This window comes from Chlamydotis macqueenii, chromosome 2 (genome assembly GCF_036417535.1).
Source record: "Chlamydotis macqueenii isolate bChlMac1 chromosome 2, bChlMac1.mat, whole genome shotgun sequence".
Classification (NCBI taxonomy): domain Eukaryota; kingdom Metazoa; phylum Chordata; class Aves; order Otidiformes; family Otididae; genus Chlamydotis; species Chlamydotis macqueenii.
Genome location: NC_141557.1, coordinates 161,457,248 through 161,476,067, shown reverse-complemented (window position 1 = coordinate 161,476,067; position 18,820 = coordinate 161,457,248). Strand labels below are relative to the sequence as shown.

The 18,820-nt window shown below is 44.9% G+C and overlaps 1 protein-coding gene across 5 annotated transcripts in view; it reads left to right on the top strand.

The window, feature by feature from the left end:
• Window positions 1–18,820, top strand: part of TSNARE1 (t-SNARE domain containing 1) — a 490,264-nt gene that overhangs the window by 64,687 nt on the left and 406,757 nt on the right. Inside the window, exon 1 of one of the 5 annotated variants that reach the window (XM_086741343.1) lies at window positions 8,373–8,393. The exons of the other annotated variants lie outside the window; for them this stretch is intronic. The gene's annotated coding sequence lies outside the window, so the exon portion shown is untranslated. Of the gene's footprint in view, window positions 1–8,372; window positions 8,394–18,820 lie in introns of those variants that run through there. 5 annotated transcript variants of the gene reach the window in all.

The window sequence follows — 18,820 nt, the reverse complement described above, 5'->3', positions numbered from 1 at the left end:
AGCTTTTCAAGATATTTCAGCTCTTGCGGAGATGAACTGCTCTCCTAAAGGTGTCACAACTCACTTCTGAAATTGGAAACCACAAGATTTTCTTAAGATTTCTCTTTTCTCTAGCAGTGATTAATTACTGCTGCCGTAACCAAATGGAGTGAATGGCCTGATGTAAATCCAAACGCGTGGAGACCTTTGCTTGTCTTTAATCATCAGCTGTCCAGTGCCATGGTGGAATAAATTATTATTGTTATTATAAAAGCTACAATTCATTTTTCTTGTGACCAAGCCTTGTAGCTAATTTTTTATTTTTGTTTTATTTTCCTTGAGACATAGTAGTCTCTTTTTTTTTTTTTTTATGTCTACCAATATAAATGAAATCAAGAGTATTTGCGGTAGTGCTGTAGCCGTACATTTACTGCTCATTGCAATCTGATTGCCATAGTTTCTATTTGAAATGACCCACAACATGATAGCTCTGTGTGTGCTTCCTTTTGCTCTTGAATATTTGATTTTTAAGCAGACAGTCCTCATTTCCCTTCTTCATTTCCCTTCACTTGATGCATTGGCAAGAGCTGGTATGAACACACAGGTATTTTGTCCTGATGAGATACTTGACAGGTCTTTATCAGCCTTTTCAGTGTCATTTGTCTGATGGGAGCCGAGGATCAGAAGCTGGGTTATTTTAGGGGAATTTTAAGAAAAAATATAAGCTTCTTCAGTTCCTTTTCTTCCTCTGTGTGTGCAGAGGCTACATTGTGGAAGCCGCTGGAATTATATCTCCTAACAATATAGCCTTTCATCTTTTTCAGACTGAAATATATATATAATCTGACTAGTTGGTTTATTAAGTTTTTGTAGCTGTCAAATTTTTACAGAGATGAGACTGGGAGGAAAAATGCCTTCAGAGTGAGATCTAGGAAGGTGTGAAACAACCTCTGAGGAGAGGCACTGGAAGCACCGCAGCTTAGAATCATAGAGTCATAGAATGGTTAGGGTTGGAAGGGACCTTCAAAGGTCATCTAGTCCAACCCCCCTGCAAGGAGCAGGGACGTCTCCAACCAGATCAGGTTGCTCAGAGCCCTGTCCAACCTGACCTTGAGTTGTTGCAAAGCGAACAGTCCAGAGGATGGCGTAATACCCCCTGGGGCCATTGATGTCTGGGTAACCTGGCTGGAATGGATTAGCCCGTGCTGGGCATCATCTTCTCCAGATACAGGTGCTCACGGGGTGGATGGGTCCTGCTGGGAAGAGAAGTGGCTATTGTCAATGAGTCTGTTGGATTCACAATGACTTTGAGATGTGTTTCCTATAAAAAGGCTTGAGTCTCTACATGCTAGTAGACTGTAGAATGCATTCCCATTTATTGGTGGCTTCTAAATGGTTAATTACTGATATTTTCTTGCTTGTTTAAAGGCTTTAATTGCTCTCTCTCCAGGGAGACTGTACTGCAGCCTTTCAATACTTAAAGGGGGCTTATAAAAAAGATGGGGATAGACTTTTTAGTAGGGCCTGTAACGATAGAACAAGGGGTAATGGTTTTAGTCTAAAAGATGGTAGGTTCAGATGAGATATAAGGAAGATTTTTTTTACAATTATGGTGGTGGAACACTAGAACAGGTTGCCCAGAGAGGTGGCTGATGCCCCATCCCTGGAAACATTCCAGGCCAGGTTGGATGGGGCTGTGAGCAACCTGATCTGGCTGGAGATGTCCCTGCTCCTTGCAGAGGGGTCGGACTGGATGGGCTTTGAAGGTCCCTTCCAACCCAAACCATTCTGTGATTCTGTGATTTCTGTGCGGTCTTAACTCATTTCCCAGGTAGACAGCTGAGACAGACTTTGCTTAATGCTCAGTAATTTGTAGCAGAGCTGGCACAGAGAGCACATCCTCAGCTCTTCAGGGCAAATGAGCTGGTGTGCAGGTGAGTTGGCCAATATTTGTTCTCTTTCCTAATAGCATAGCCTGGATGAGCATCAGAAGTTGCTCTGATAACCTGTTGCTAGAGGTTTTTTAATCACTCAACTATTTTTAAATGTCATTTTCTTTATGCTGAAGGACAGTTCACTTCAAGGTAAGCTGTGCTCCTCAGGGTGTTTCTGGGTGTCCATTTTCTCACTTGTGTGTTTGAACAGGACTTCTACAGGGATTTAAGGGGCTGTGCAGGTGGTCTTATGAGTACTGGATGGGCCAAATGCTGATTGGTGCAATATTGTTCTTGGAAGCAAAAGCTGATTTTTTTTTTTTTTTTTTCTCACACTTTCAAGATGGACACGCTACCTTTAGCTCTGTTTTTGCACAATCTGTGCGGGCACACGCAGATTCTGCTTACCAAAGGCCCCTTGCTGCAAAGATTGACTTTCTTTTTCCATTTCAAGGAAAGACTGTCTTGTCATAGAGGATAGGAATGTAGGGAATAAATGCTGCAGCAGAAGATTTGAAAGCTTGTCTATAAATGGGAAGGGCAAATTCAGCGTTTAAAAAAATAATAATAACTTTAATGTACATCTTGGTGGAGACTTGAGCTTTATTTGTGTGGTTGTAGAAATGCAAGCAAGAAGTGATGTCGTTTCTAAAGAACTCAACAGCCTGGCTTTGCTTTTCCCTAGCAAATCTAAATATATTGTGCGATGTCCGAGACCTCAGAGAATTTTCTGGTTTTCATACATTGCTCTGCTTTACCACAGAGGGCTTCCTTTGAGTCACGCAAGCCCTGATTAATCCTTTATTCCCATATAGATGTGAATCCTGGCTGGATGGACTCACCACCATATTTTAAGCTAATAAATTGAACCCCGCATGGGTTATCGCATGGGATTCTTCCAGAGACAATCCTTACCACGTAAAAAAAGTTAATTTTATTTTTTGTCATTATTAAATATCTGGGGCACTATTTGCAAGAGTATATCCTGAATGCTTTTTAAAACTATATCTTCCCAAAAAAGTTGTCCAGTTCTCTGTATTATTTGATCTCTTATCTGTTACCTTCACTGCAGAAATGCATTGCTGCATTTCAGCGATAACCTTATTCCTGTGTATCTGAAACAGTATTGCTTTAGGTTTCTTTAGTGCCCTTCATCGTAGAATCTCCAGCAGCTTTACGAGTGTGCTGGAAACTAGGTCAGTGTTATTCTCCTTTATAATACAGAGACTGAGTCTTTAGGTTTCTCTGTAACCGATTTTTTTTGTTGTTTGCAAGTGGCTCTGGCTGCGGACAAGTTGCTGATTTCTCAGCTTCGTTTTGCAGAATGGAACCTCCTCTTCCTTTCCCCTGTACGACTGCAAACAACTTCTGAGATGTTTGAGGAGAGGCCTGTGGTCGTATCAGCTGGCGCCGAACTTGCACGTTGAGTTTTTTTTGTTGTTATTCTCTTCAAAATCCCTTCATCTGTGTCTCCAGGAACGCTCAGCACCACGTAGAGTGGGAAGTAGAATGTGAAAAATTATCTCAAATGCAGCAATTAAACTTGACCTTTCCTTGTGTTTGTTTTTCTTTGGATTTTTTATGTTGGGTTTTTTCTTTTGAGTTCTTAGAGTTGCCCAGGGGAGGCCGGTCCATCAGTTGGACGTGAAGGAGCAGTGCTGCAAGAGGGCTTGTATCGGTCCCTGTTATAACTCATGCTCTTGTTGAATTCATCATCTTTACCAAAGTGTTCCAAAGGTTTTGACTCGTTTACCCAGAAGCTCTCTGCTTCCATTGCATTCAGATCTTGAAGTACCCTTATCCTTTGAGTGGAGCACTGCTAAATTCAGCCGGCCCCCCACGTCTCTGTACATCCCCCTGCCCATTTTCCCTCCTCTCTCCCTTGCATATTGCAAGGGTCTTCAGAAGTAAAGCAGTCGTTGCCTTTCCTTGGAGATCGTGAGTGAAATGTTGGAAAATAACCTTCTTATGGCAGATATCGTCCCAGAAAGATCAGTATTCCTGAATTTCTCTTGAAGCTGTGCGAATACACCCTTACAGAGTGCTGGGTGTTTTGTAATGCTAATAGATGTGTATGAGGAGGCTTGGGTTTACTGAAAGATGAGATCTGTGGTGTGCTCTGCACCGGTCTTTTGGAAGAACAACTGGGAAACGACATTTTGGTGCGTTTAGCACCTGGTTAGGCAAAATATATGGTGTTCTGAGTTATCCTTGAATAGGCAGGTAGAAAGACTTCGATGAAATCAGTAGCAGTTTAGAAATGGTACATGGAGAGCAAGGAGGTGGTTGGTGAGAGCCAACATGGCTTCACCAAGGGCAGATCATGCCTGACCAATTTGGTGGCCTTCTATGACGGGGTGACGGCATCGATGGACAAGGGACGAGCAACTGACATCATCTACCTGGACTTGTGCAAAGCTTTTGACACTGTCCCGCACAACATCCTTCTCTCTAAACTAGAGAGACATGGGTTTGATGGACGGACCGCTCGGTGGATAAGGAGTTGGCTGGATGGCCGCACTCAGAGAGTGGTGGTCAACAGCTCAATGTCCATGTGGAGACCGGTCACGAATGGCATCCCTCGGGGGTCCGTGCTGGGCCCGGCCCTGTTCAACATCTTTGTCGGCGACATGGACAGTGGGATAGAGTGCACCCTCAGCAAGTTCGCCAATGACACCAAGTTGTGTGGTGCTGTCGACACGCTGGAAGGGAGGGATGCCATCCAGAGGGACCTTGACAGGCTGGAGAGGTGGGCCCGTGCCAACCTCATGAAGTTCAACCAGGCCAAGTGCAAGGTCCTGCACCTGGGTCGTGGCAATCCCAGGCACAAATACAGGCTGGGTGGGGAATGGATGGAGAGCAGCCCTGAGGAGAAGGACTTGGGAGTGCTGGTGGATGAGAAGCTTAACATGAGCTGACAATGCACCCTTGCGGCCCAGAAGGCCAACAGCTTCCTGGGCTGCATCAAGAGGAGCGTGGCCAGCAGGTCGAGGGAGGTGATTCTCCCCCTCTACTCTGCCCTGGTGAGACCCCACCTGGAGTACTGTGTCCAGTTCTGGAGCCCCCAACACAAGAAGGACATGGACCAGTTGGAGAGGGTCCAGAGGAGGGCCACGAAGATGATAAAAGGGCTGGAGCACCTCTCTTATGAGGGCAGGCTGAGAGAGTTGGGGCTGTTCAGCCTGGAGAAGAGGAGGCTCCAGGGAGACCTGATAGCGGTCTTCCAGTACCTCAAGGGGGCCTACAAGAAAGATGGGGAAAGGCTGTTTAGTAGGGCCTGTTGCAATAGGACGAGAGGTAATGGTTTTAAAATAGAGGGGGGTAGATTTAGATTAGAAATTAGGAAAACTTTTTTTACGATGCAAGTTATAGAACACTGGCCCAGGTTGCCCAGAAAGGTGGTGGATGCCCCATCCCTGGAAACATTCCAGGCCAGGCTGGATGAGGCTCTGAGCAACCTGATCTAGTTGGGGATGTCCCTGCTCCTGGCAGGGGGGTTGGACTAGATGACCTTTGAAGGTCCCTTCCAACCCTAACCATTCTATGATTCTATGATTCTATGGTACGTTTGAGTCCGGTCATTGTATCCTGTTTTAAGCTACTTCTGTGGTGCTTTTGTAGACTGTGTTGGGTGTCTTACAAGAGCCATCCTCAAGAGCATCTAATTCTGTGACTCTACTCTGTTTCCACCCTTTTCCCACATACTATATGCTACTAACCACTCAGTTACCCTTGAGGACCGGGAAGAGTGTTTCTAAGGGTGTCATGTCCGTGCGACGACAGAGATTTTGTTACGTGAAAATGTCCAGATGAATTTACCATATGCATCATGCAAACAGCCCACCCATTTCGCGCTGTCTCTGAAACTCCTGACTCCAAGTCTGGTAACCAGAGAGAATTTACAAGGTTGAATAAGGCCACTCTTCTTTGACTGGACTTTGTATGTGATCTAGAGGAGCTACATGGAAGTCCTTTGGACTTCTAGAAGCCTTTAAAATCTCACGTTTTAGGTTATTGGGCAGAAAGACTTGGTGTCATGGTGTCTTCAGTAAAAGACAAAATAGTCCATAAGGCACAGGCTGAGAAACATTGAGTTGAAGTAAATTGAAATGAAGCGGAAAGCATCCAGTGCTTTCAGTAAATTTTGGTATAGGCCCCTGTTGCCTCTAAATAACTATCTGCCATTGCTTGCAGCGAGGTTGGAACGTTGGACTCCAAACACGTTCCTAAGAAGCAATCTGCTTTATTTTCTGGCCAAAAGATATCAACGTCTATTCCATTTTTGGTCCATTTCTGCTGCTTCTGGAAGCGGTGATGATGTGTTGATTCACAGAACATGCTCTTACTGCGCATTGCACGGCTTGACATCTACCAATGCATCAAAATGTCCCTGTTAAGCATTAAAATGTGCTTTGTTTGGATGTGCATATTAAAATCGGTCTTCTCCTTTTGTCCCCCAAGATCAGAAAGCTTCAGAGAATTGCAAAATTGTGAAGAGCTACAACTCTGTTTGTAAATTGAATGGTAAATAACGAAATCTAGAGTTTACTTTTCCCTGCCACAGAGTTGTAGTTGCTTTTGGGGTGGGACATGTCAGCAGTGTAAATTAATAAGTTTGGTACTTTTATCTAACCTGTTTGGAAAGTTATAGAATCATAGAATGGTTAGAGTTAGAAGGGACCTTCAAAGACCATCTAGTCCAACCCCCCTGCAAGGAGCAGGGACATCTCTAACCAGATCAGGTTGCTCAGATCCCCGTCCAACCTGGCCTTGAATGTTTCCAGGGATGGGGCATCCACCACCTCTCTGAGCAACCTGTTCCAATGTTCTACAGCCTTCAGTGTAATTTTTTTTTTTCCTAATGTCTGATCTGAATCTACCTCCCTCTATTTTAAAACCATTACCCGTTGTCCTATCACAACAGGTCCTACTGAACAGCCTCTCCCCATCTTTCCTGTAGACCCCCTTGAGGTGCTGGAAGACCACTATAAGGTCTTCCTGGAGAGAGTTAATTCATGGAAATAGAAAGTAGAAACATCAGAGTCCTTTGAGGTATGTACTGTCCACAGTCCTGTCCCTCCTTTGTGTGGAGTTACAGTCTTGTCCAGAGTGGTACGTCTCAGCAACAAGTCTAATAACGATGTTTAATGAATGTAATAATATATGTGTGAAGGTCAGCAGTGCTGCATGGAAAAGAATGCAGATCATGCTGTTTGAAAGGGCTGCAAGATGGGTTGCAATCTACAAGTCAGATTTATTTCTTTGAAAATAATTATCATCCTTGCAGGCAAGAGAAGGTGCCTGCAGAGAGCTCCGTCCGTGACAGACTTGCTGTTTTAAAGACTCTACACTCATTTAAAATAACACAAGTCCATGCGTAAAAGCTATTGCTCTTAGTTCAAAAGTTGATTTTTTTTTTCTTTTTTTTTTTTTTTTTTTCCCAAATCAATTAGCAGAATAAAAATGTCACCGCTATATATAGGCTGTAGAATCTCAATGTTAGTTTTCGACAGGATGTTCTTCTAAGAGAACATAGCTAAGGACGGAGCTGCTGAAGGAGGCGGGTGGATGCTGAGCTGCCTGTTGGAAATAGCCAAATTCAGCCTTTCATTATTATTTTTCGCCATATTACGGCATCACTCCCCAAACTTCAGTTCCTCTGTCCTTTGTGTGCTGTTGTCACTTGATTTAAATAGCATCTTCTTTGTGCTTGGGGAAAGGGGGAGGTTGAAAAATTCCCTTTTGAGTTACCTCAGACTTGTGGGGTCTGAATGTTCAGCCCAGGGATGTCTGTCAAGAGGGAAGTGGTTTTGGTGGCTGAGTATATAATGCTTTCGTTAGAATATCTTTGCTTTTTAATTCCTGTTGTGAAAGGCTTGTTCCTCCAGTTAAACAAGTGGCTTTTTGGCAGCACCGCTACCTTCGTGTGACAGTGTGCAGATGAGCTTGAGGGCAGGTAGTGAAGGTTTACTCCAAGCAGATACTACTCTCAGCCCCCTTCAATGTTCTCATCCCGAAAATAATCCACAAATTTATCTCTTTGCCCATGGACATAAACGTCAGCTTTTCTTAGACTTCTTTTCCCATATGAGTATTTCCATCCCTCCTCCTAATTGCACAAGACTTTGCACAGCATCAGACATCTATGTGGCATGTAAAAATCTTGCTTCCTTGCCTTTAGAAAGCCTATCCCTTGGTTTGTCCTGCTAGTCATTGCGTGGTGCATGCTTGCATCCTGCTAAGGGATTTAGAAAAGGGTGATGCTGGTAGTGATCAACTAGGATTGGCCTGCCTGCGATTGCAAACTTGATACTGGGAGTGGGTTATTCCTGGAAGAGATGAATGGGGGAGGAATACTAATATAGAGAAGAGAGAGAGAAGATCTGGGGATTGCATGGCTGCTGGAAGCCCATGGTAACACAGACTCAGGTGGCTGGTTGAGATTGAAGCTTGGGTGTTGACGTGTTGGAGCAGCGAGAGGTAAGCAATGCTTTGCTGGGCACACCAAGGTGGAAGCCAGTTTCTGTGTTCATCTGAGTAGTTGTTTTGTTTTTTTAATCATTGTGCTTTGGTTCTGAGCTTTTTTTTGAGTACTCTTCCTTGTATCCCAAGCACCGTGTTTGCTGGGAAATATTACTGCTGTGGGAAGCTGCAGATGTGAGATCACGTCTGCAGATCCTTGACAGGCTGAGAGAGCTGGGGCTGTTCAGCCTGGAGAAGGCTCTGGGGAGACCTTATAGTGGCCTTCCAGTGCCTAAAGGGTGCTACAGGAAAAACAGGGAGACACTCTTCAGGAGGGCCTGTTGTGACAGGACGAGGGATGATGGTTTTAAAATGAAAGGAAGCAGATTCAGATTTGATAAGGTAAAAAAAATTTAATGCTGAGGGTGGTAGAACACTGGCCCAGGTTGCCCAGAGAGGTGGTGGATGCCCCATCCCTGGAAACATTCAAGGCCAGGTTGGACGGGGCTCTGAGCAACCTGATCTGGTTGGAGATGTCCCTGGTCCTTGTAGGGGGGTTGGACTAGATGACCTTTGAAGATCCCTTCCAACCCAAACCATTCTGTGATTCCCTACAGCTGTGTGTTGGCATGCTTGAACTTTGTTTGTACTGAAAAATGCAGTCGTGGGCCCGCGTGCGCTCACGTGATTACAGGGAAGATTTTACTTGGTCCTTGAAAAAGAAAGGATTTCTGCTGAGGAAGTCCAGCTGGTAATGGGTAGGATTCCTTGCCACCGGTGCACCATGGAGATGCAGCTTTTGAACCTTTCACCTCCTTCCTCACCATCCCTTTGCCCCGGTCCCTTTCTTGCTTTTTTTTTTGTTATATGTAAAAGTAGATAAGTATAAAACTCTTGGAAACAAATAAGAGAGTTTGCTGGGAAATAGCCAGCTGTTACGCACAGCAGGCAGGATTAAAGTGCATCTGGCTTTTAGTCCCACTCCGGTCTGGAAAATGATTCATTTCATCCCAAAGCAGATACTTGAAATAAGGTGTTTGACACCATCAAAGATTGCAACCAGTGGAACAAAGCAAGAAAGCCCAGATTTAAACTACCTGATGTTATTCACCTTCCGCTCTCATACTCGTAGGCTATTGTATTTATATATTCCGCGTTGTGTGGTGAGCGAGAGGGGTTATTCTGTGAAATAGTTCCTTGTTAGATGGAGAAAAATCTATACGAAGGGAATGTGCTAATTCTGTTTCCATGTGGGATGTCTTTATGGTTATCCCACTCCCACCAGGACACACGCACACACATGCAGAGCCCCAGCCAAACAACAAAAACACTTTTTTTTTTTTTTTCCAGCTTAAAGGTCAAAGTAGGGTTTGTCTACTCTTTTTAGAGGGTAAGGAATTTGCTATACTGATTTTGGATGTTTATTGCATCAGCATCCTTGTTACCCAAGCGATAGAATCCAAGTGCAATTCAACTTCAGGAAAAAAAAAATTAAAAAAAAAAAAAAAGAGTTTTTAGTTTGTCTATTTAAGTGGTGAACTGATGTCTTGATGGGGAGATTTTCACAAATTTTTCCTTGCACCTATTGCAAGTCAAAGTCTTTCTGCTGCATATCGATGCCAAGGACTCTCGTGATGCATGTGAATAAGTGTGACTCTTGTTATAAACGGGCTTCTCCATGAGACTTTTGTAAAAGGGGTATTGCAGAAGGTTTGGTTGTTTTGTGGTTTCACCAGCTGGTGCTTGGGGAGATGTTTGCAGTGTGACTATGGTGGGTTGTGTACGCTGTGCTCCGCAACTCCCCTCCTGCAAGGAGAGCTCCCAGGTTGCTGTGCTTCAGCATCGCCTCTTTGTCCCACCAGCCTTGTGCTGGTGCAAGGCTTCTTCGTTAGCCCAGCCTGACAAAATGCTAAATTGCTCTTGGGTTGAAGGGATGCGATGTGCTTCCTCTGTCTGCAGGATGGTCTTTTGAAAGAAAAATTCTCACATGAAAACTTCTAAAATCCTACTGCATCAAAGGTTTGATCTATCTTTTTCTTCCTTCTATGGATCTTCATTGATTGTGGAATATCTCCTTAGATTTTTTTGTGGCTTGTTATTTTCCTTGCCTGTCTGCCCTGTGCTGTATGCTACAGCTGATCTGGAATATGCAAACTGCACTTCAGCTGAAGGAGCACCAGATGAGGCTCATGCTTTGCAGCCAGCCCGTTGTCCCTAACTCGCTGGACAGGATTCACTGTTGACCCATGGGAAGTCATTCACTCCAGCTCCCAGCCACATCCTTTCTGTAACACTGCTGGCTCAGAAAGCCAAGAAATGGCACTGAGATTACATGTGCCTCCTCCACCTTTTCAGCTGGGTGGTGCTTCTGTCCATTGGCTTTTCTCTCGGGGAGCTTACAGCCTGGTTTCCACTAGCTGTGGCCAGTTTTATAACCATCAGGTTGTGATGGTACCACTGATGGTCTCACTCGGTGGAGCTGTGGAATGGTTCTTGGGGTAAACCACGTCCAGGGAGAAGTGTCTTGAGATGGAGATGAAGTTTGGAGGTGAGAAGGTCCATCTGGAGAAGCAGACTCTGGTAGACCTCATAGTCCTGTTGAGATGCCTTCATGACGCCTATGTGTCTGGTTGTTCCCACGTGCAGTGCCGTTTCCCTGGAGGTACGCTGTGTTTTGTCTTTCTGTGCAAACTTCTGACTCTGTTGGGAGATGACATGTCGTCTTGATGTCTGCAAGGCAGCTAGCACAGAGGGCCCTGACTCTGCCTTGCAGGACCTACTTGCGACTCTAATTTAGACACTAACAAGATGATGGTGATTGCTAGAGAACTACATAAACCCGTAAGATTTTATGGCTTAAGTCAAAACAGAGAAAGATAATATAGGGCGGTTGGCTGGGTGGAGTTTATTCATTTGTAATTTATGGCTTGTTTGCTGCTTTCCGAAGTGTGAATTAGCAGGATTTTTTCTTTAGACCCTATTTGAACTTGGTTATCCTCAATTGCTTCCTCTAAAAAATTTCTCCGAGCGCGTATCATGATAGATTATTCGTGAGTGGTCCATTGCCGGTAGCAGATAGCTGAAAATGGAAACGTTTTGCCTGAAAATGCAAGTGATGCTGTACACTCGTGTCGCCTGGCTGGACAGATATGAATTACAGTTCTAGATTGCTCTTGACCTTGTAGTAGGATGTGCCTCGCTGTTTACTGAACACCTGGATGCTGTTATGAATGATCCTGCTAGTAAATGAGTTTGGGAGAGCGTCGCAGCAGGCGAGGCGGCAGGGCAAGGCAACAGCCCTGTGGGTATTTGGGGTGATTGCTCAGAAGTTTTGTCCTTGCCTTGCTCCTGTCGTTGGTTTGTTCGTGCGTGTATTTTTATGCTGCTCAGAGTTCATTGAGGGCTTTGCTGGAGAGCCCCTTCAGCCATAACCTTTAAAACTGCCACCTAAAGTACGGCGGTAGTCAGAAAAACGACTTTCTAGAAGTGACACGGTGGCACGCGGTGGAGGATGTCGTCCCTCTCCGTTCTCCCAGTGTGCCTTGTCCGTGCAATGAAAATATGAATTTAATTTGTGTTTCTCCCCCTTTCTAAAATGTCAGTGCTCCACATCCACCCTGAGATCTTGGCACTCCTTCTGATGAAGTTCAAAGCAAAGCAGGCTCCCGTCTCTCTCATGGCACTCACTTTTTCTCTGCTAAGGGGAGTAAGTGCCATTTTTTGTAGAAAAAAAAAGTTAATAGCTCTGACTCAGACTCTTTTTTTACACGGCCTGGCTTTTGCTGCAGGAACCCACCTGCACCGGCGGCCGCAGATGTCCGGCGGCGGCGATGTAGCACCAGCATCTGAACAGCCCCGTGTCTTGCAAAACTCACTTTTATAGAAAAGTAACACCACCATCACCTTGATGCACTCATCAATTCTAGTTCTCTAATTGAAACTCCGCTGTGCTTCATCTGCTTCACACTTGGCCAGGGGGACCAAAAAAGCATTGTCCAGTTGGTGTAAGCCATGATGCGCAGGACAAGCAGCTCCAGCCCCTGATGCTGAAGTGTTGGAAGCTGGAGCTGTGCTGGCAAAGCAGATGGGACTAGCAGGATTTATTCAAGGCAGACGCGTGCTGCTGGGGACCTGATCTTTCTGCCCTTGTCCTCTGCAGCTCTGCAATAGATTGGCTTGGGTGTTATAATTGCATTATGCCTTCCTCCCCATTCTGTTTCCCTCCGTGCTCCTTCTACCAGTCTTCAATGTCTAATTTGTGCAAGTTGTGCTGCAAGGGAAACTTGGAATAAAAAAAAACTCAAAGTGATAGAGACAGGGGGGAGATCCCCTTGCTCTTGGCATCATTCTCACCTGGAGTACTGTGTCCAGCTCTGGAGCCCCCAGCATAAGAAGGACATGGACCTGTTGGAGAGGGTCCAGAGGAGGCCACGAAGATGCTCAGAGGGCTGGAGCACCTCTCCTGTGAGGCCAGGCCGAGAGAGTTGGGGCTGTTCAGCCTGGAGAAGAGGAGGCTCCGGAAAGACCTTATAGCCACCTTCCAGTACCTAAAGAGAGCCTACAAGAAAACTAGAGAGGGAGTTTTCACCGGAGCATGTAGTGATAGGACAAAGGGTAATGGCTTTAAACTGGAAGAGAGTAGATTTAGATTAGACAAAAGGAAGAAATTCTTTACTGTGCAGGTCATCAGGCACTGGAACAGGTTGCCCAGAGAAGTTGTGGATGCCCCATCCCTGGAAGTGTTCAAGGCCAGGTTGGATGGGGTTTTGAGCGACCTGGTCTAGTAGATGTCCCTGCTCCTTGCAAGGGGGTTGGGACAAGATGATCTTAAGATCCTTCCAACCCAAACCGTTCTATGATTCTGTGGTTTTTCAGGAAAGGGTGAAAAATCTCCTTGCAATTAGCATCTCTCTAGCTGTGAAACAGGGCTTTGTAAATGCGGCAAATGGATGGAGTAGGAAGAGAGCTGGGATGTTCCCTTGCTCTGCTCGAGCATCCCAGATGACCGAGGATGAGGGTGAGTGGGGAGTAGAGTCTGGTTAACCTGCTGGTGCTCAAATCGCTAAGCCAAACACATTTGGGATGAAACCACCCAAATATGTGTTTATATTTGCACACATTTTATTTATGATATTTTATGTATAGGATCTATATTTTATATATTGCATTTGCACAGATTTCTTTACTTATTCATTTTTATTCCTTTCCCAGTTGATCTAAATCCACTTGCATGTTGGTGCTGCTTGCTCCTTCTCTCCGACGTGCTCTTCTGTGCATCTCTGCACGAGGTGATGTGCATTGAGCTTGGAGATATAGATGGGATGGTAACTGGTGCCAAAATAAATCACATGTGATTGCCCAGCACAGCCTCACTGGTTAAGAAACACAACCTTTCTTTTTTTGCTGTTGTTTTTTTGTGGCTTGTTTGTTGTCAATATTTCTTTGTGGGGTTTTTATTCTTTGTTTTATTTATTTTTTCTTATGTGCAGAGCAAAATAAGGGCAGAGAAGTGCAGCTCATCTGAATGTGAGTTTCCCTAGAGCAAGAAATATCTGCATTTGCCAGCACCTGCCATCTTTTGAGGATGCTCCATAGGCAACAACGCAACTTGCTTTGTTGCTTCTGCCTCATCAGCAGGTTTTTAATTAATATGAAAAAGGTCCTAGATAAAGCTTTTCTCTTCTTCTTCTTTTTTTTTTTTTTTTCCTACTCCCCATCTGTCGGTATAGAAGTGGTGAAAGCTTCAGCCTGTGAAAAATACCCAGAAGATTGGGATGGCAGCCAGGCCAAGGATGGGAGTTATGTCTCTAAAGACTTCTTTTCCATCTCCAATTCTTTACCTGTTGGTCCAGCACTTTTAAGAAACTGCCGCTGCAGTGTGTTGATTTTTAACTCAGAATAATCTTTAATAATCTCTGTCATTTTATATTTGTACAGCACTTTTTACCTGGCAGCATTCTATAATTCACCCATCACACACAGAACCAGCTGTTGGGAAGAAGCAACATCCCAAAAGCTGGATTTTCTTGTTTAATTGAGGTTTCTAACCTTAATTACAACGGACTGCTGGTCCAGCAAACTTTTTGCTTGAGGAGGAAATCCATCGACAGCATTTTCACCTCGTTGAAAGACGTAAAAATGAAACCCTGAACATTTTGTTCTTGTTTGCTAATGCAGAGAAATAGCATTTCAGGATATGAATAATGTAAAAGGGACGCAGTCGTTTGTGGGAGAAGGGAGCCAATTCTGCTCGCTGAAGCAGGCTGAAAGTTCACGCAGAAAGAAGCACCTCTTACCATGAACAAATGAAGAAAAATGTGTTTGGATGTTATTTTTAATAAGAGAAGTGACATTTTGGAGCTTCTGGTTGGCTGTATAGGAATCCAAGCCATAAATCCTTCAGAGAGGCTGTAAAATGGAGCTATTCACTAATAAAAAGTAGCATTAGAGGTGGTGTTCCATTCTGAAGTTCTGGAGAGGTTCTTATGGAAGTGAAATAGGAAGATGAGCTTTTCTGATGATCCTACATACCCACTACTGCATCTTCCCACCAAAATACAGGGTTTTCCTGAGCATCTGTGGAATGATACATGGAAACACTGTTAGTTTTATAAACCAGGAATTTGTTGAGTTTGGCTAAAACTTGTGATTTTTACAGGAACACAGAGAAAAGAGGGACGGTACATTGACAGCCTGTGGAGGCTGGAAGGTTATATTTGGGTTGCTTTTTTTTTTTTTCTTTTCTTCCTAATTTCATTTTCACCCATCCTTGTCTCTGCTTTCTCAAGGATATAGTTTGTGCGCTGTCTTTGGGTTCGTTTTGCTGCTTGGGAAATTACTCGGGCATCTCCGAGCACCTTTAGTGAGCAGCGATGCGGCAGCGCAGCTGCTCAGCATGCATTAAATATAGTGGCAACCTGAGACTCTGACGCATTCGGTACTGTTTGTCTGGAGCGCTGTAATTCCAGCCAGTGTCTTTCTACAAATTTAAAATACGCCATTTAGTTCAGCACTTAGCTTCCACAATGGTCTCTTGGGGTTTTTTTTGAGCATTAAAGGATGGTAAAACTACTCATTTTTATGCATTTGCTTAATTATTTCAACTTCTGCAAATGAATTAAATTTTGCGTGAAATGCCGTTACACACGGAGCGTTGATTAGTGGCGTCTTCGTGATACGGATTTTCATTAAATTTCCTTTTCCTTCTTCTGCTCTGTAGCCTGGTTGGTGGCTCTTTGGTGGGCAGTGCTATTGCATAGATGGGGCTGTGTGTGGTGGAAACCTGGACAATGTCTGTAGGGTGAACAGGGAAAACAGATCTTCAAGGAAATGTCACCCTGCTTTTATTTTCTCTTTCTCTTCCTTTCTTCTTTTCCTCCATGGGGAGCTAACTATAGAAGGCGAGGGATGCGCAGTAGAGGTTGTTGTTGGTCTAAGGGAGGTAGGATGGAGCTGTGTGTCATACTTTTGCCCCTAGGTCCACGTTGTCTTGCTCTTTAGCATATTGGCACAGCAGGGAGGTAACAATGCAGCCCATGGGGATGCTTCGCCCCTCCCTGTGCTGTTTCCCACTTGCTTTGCTGTTCTTTTGAAGACTGGAAAACACATTCTTATATGGGGTTGCTCTCCAGATGTGTGAACATCTGGAACTTCATCCTTGCTGCTCTATCAGTAGCTCCTTGGGTTTTTGTTTTTTTTTTTTGGATGCTCTTCTTCCCCAGTCCCCTACCTCCAGTCATCTTCACTGCCAATAAAAATTACTTACTACTTAAAATTTAAAGATCTATCTGTCACACTGTAGTGGTGCATGGGAGCTTAAATGTGGTGAAGAAGAGGAATTGGGGAATTCTGCTTTTGAGAAGGAATTTGGTAGAACTGGTGTGATTGGATGTTCTGGGGTTTTTTAGTGAGGGGGGGCCTAAGGTGGCAACTTCTGTAGGAAACTGCTAGAAGTCGCTCCCCTTTGTTCAGGGGACTCGGCTGGGCCTAGGGCGGACCCGCTGCTGGCCAAGGCCGAGCCGATTGGTAGCAGAATGTCCCATGATAACGCCTCTGCGATAACGTATTTAAGAAGGGGAAAACAGGAAAAAAAAAAGAGGAAGATGTGAAGCAGCTGAGCGGGCAAAGAGAGGGAGAGGCGTGAGCCTCATGGGCCTTGCAGACCTCACCCTCTGGCCTCCTGCCGGGCAGCCAACTGGGCCCGACTCAGCCCAGCCTGGCTGCAAGAAGTGGAGAGGAGATGAGAAGTGAATGAGATGTAAAAAGGATCCTGAGAGGCAGCTGCCAGCCTGTTGTGAGGAACGGCTGCAGACGCCAAGGTCAGTTCAGAAGGAGGGGGAGGAGTAACACAGCTCCTGGCCAAGATTCCCCTGCAGCCTGTGGTGACGACCATGGTGGAGCAGGTTGTCCCCCTGCAGCCCATGGAGGTTCATGAAGGGGCAGGGATCCACCTGCAGCCCATGAAGGACCCCACGCTGGAGCAGGTGGAGGCCTGAAGGAGGCTGTGGCCCATGGAGGTCCCTTGCTGGGACAGCTGTTCTGGAGGGACTGCACCCCGTGGAAGAGATGACCCATGCCCGAGCAGTTTCATGAAGGACTGTGGCCCATGGGAGGGACCCCACGATGGAGCAGGGGAGGAATGTGAGGAGTTCTTCCCCCGATGATGACACAGCGGCGTAAAACAACGTGTGATGAACTGACTGCAACCCCCATTCCCTCTTCACCCCTGTGCCGCTCTGGGCGGGGAAGGTAGTAGAGATAATGTTAAGCTTGGGAAGAGGGAGGGGTGGGGGGAGGTTATCTTGTTCCCTGTCTCATTCTCCTGCTAGTTTTAGAAATAAATGAATAGTTTTCCCCAAGTCGAGTCTGTTTTGCCCGTGACGGTAACTGTAAGGATTTCTCCCCGTCCTTATCTGAAACCTTGAGCTGTTTTCCCTTATGTCATCTCCCCCTGTTCTCTCAGAGGTTGGAGGGAGCGAGAGAGAGACTGCGTAGTCTGGTCTCGATCGGGGCTGAACTACGACACTGGATGAGTCACCTGGTGGGGGTATTAAAGACACTGGCACTGACTTGCTTAACGAAGAGTGAGCTGATAAAAGGTGCCATGTGTCACAGAAGTCAGAACTTGTAGTGGAGTTTGAACTGAAAATTGCAAGGTCTTGATTGCTATAGGTTGGGTTCTCCAGCCTTCCCCTAGTGCTCTTTCCCATTTGGAGATTGCTGGGGACAGAGAAATCAAAGCAGGTTACAAAGTTGTTTGCAAGAAGAAATAAAAAAAAAAAAAAAAAAAATCAACCCAAAGCCCATACCTTCTTGTAGTCAATAATAATTCCCACTGGTTTGCAAAGACCATAGACTACCAGGTTTAGTAGGGAAAATGTGTTACAACCCACATGAGGTAATTGTGCGCCTCCTCACGTAATACATAATCTAGCGTAAAATTGTCCAGAAATGGTGGTTCAAAGAGAGAACAGGACAGTAGCGTGGAACAGGAAGACAATAAATTCACAGGAGGGAGGAGGTGTGCATGCATCTCCAGCAAAGGACGTCACAACCAGTAAGACAAACTGCAGAAGGAATTAGTGGATTCAGTAATTTTTGATACTTTTGTGTGGAGCTGGACTTTTTATGTAGAAGATACCTTGTGTTCTCACAAATGGTTGAAGAGCAATAAATGGGAGTTAGACAAGCTTTTAGTATTGTAGAAGAGAGCAAACTAAACTGTCTGTTATAAATTTAAGTTTGTAAAATCCTGAAGTGAGTCTGCCCGAACTGATTTCATCGGACGAAGGGAAGTTGTGGTGCATGTAGCTAGAATGGCACTTCAACAACCCATGAAATATCCATGTTTTAAGAATTGAAAGTGGTGATTTTATGTGTATTTGTATTATGGCCCGTGTCATCACTTACAGGAAAAAATAACATAGAAGAATAAGAAATTTTTTCTTATTAACTTGGTTTGAAGGTGGATGAATCCGAACTTGAGCGATTTGCAGTACAGCAGGCCCTGAGTAGCCATCATTTGCACATTAATAGCTGAAATCTAAATTAGAAAATGGGGAAAATAAAAAGAGCATCAGCAAGAAGCTACAACTTGTTCCTTTAAATCTTTAAACAATCTAAAAGTTGCTCCGTTTGCTTTTGAAGCATCTCCTGATGTGACCATGTCTTCTATGTGATTGTTTATGCCTGGTCGGATGAAGCTTGCACCAAGCATCTAGAGCCTTGACTTGGCCTTCATTTGCTCCTTTGGATCTCCAAGGCTGAACTTTGTCTTTCCTTCTTCGTTTTTTGAGGACTTGAGGCCCTCCTCCCTTCCCTGGTTGCTTATGTGCTGCCCAGCCTGGTGAAATCCCTTCTGGAGCAGTGAGTCCAGCTTGAAAAATTAAGAAAATGAAATGATGGTTTTATATTGCACCTTTTGGGCTCCGAGTATCTCGTGGCAC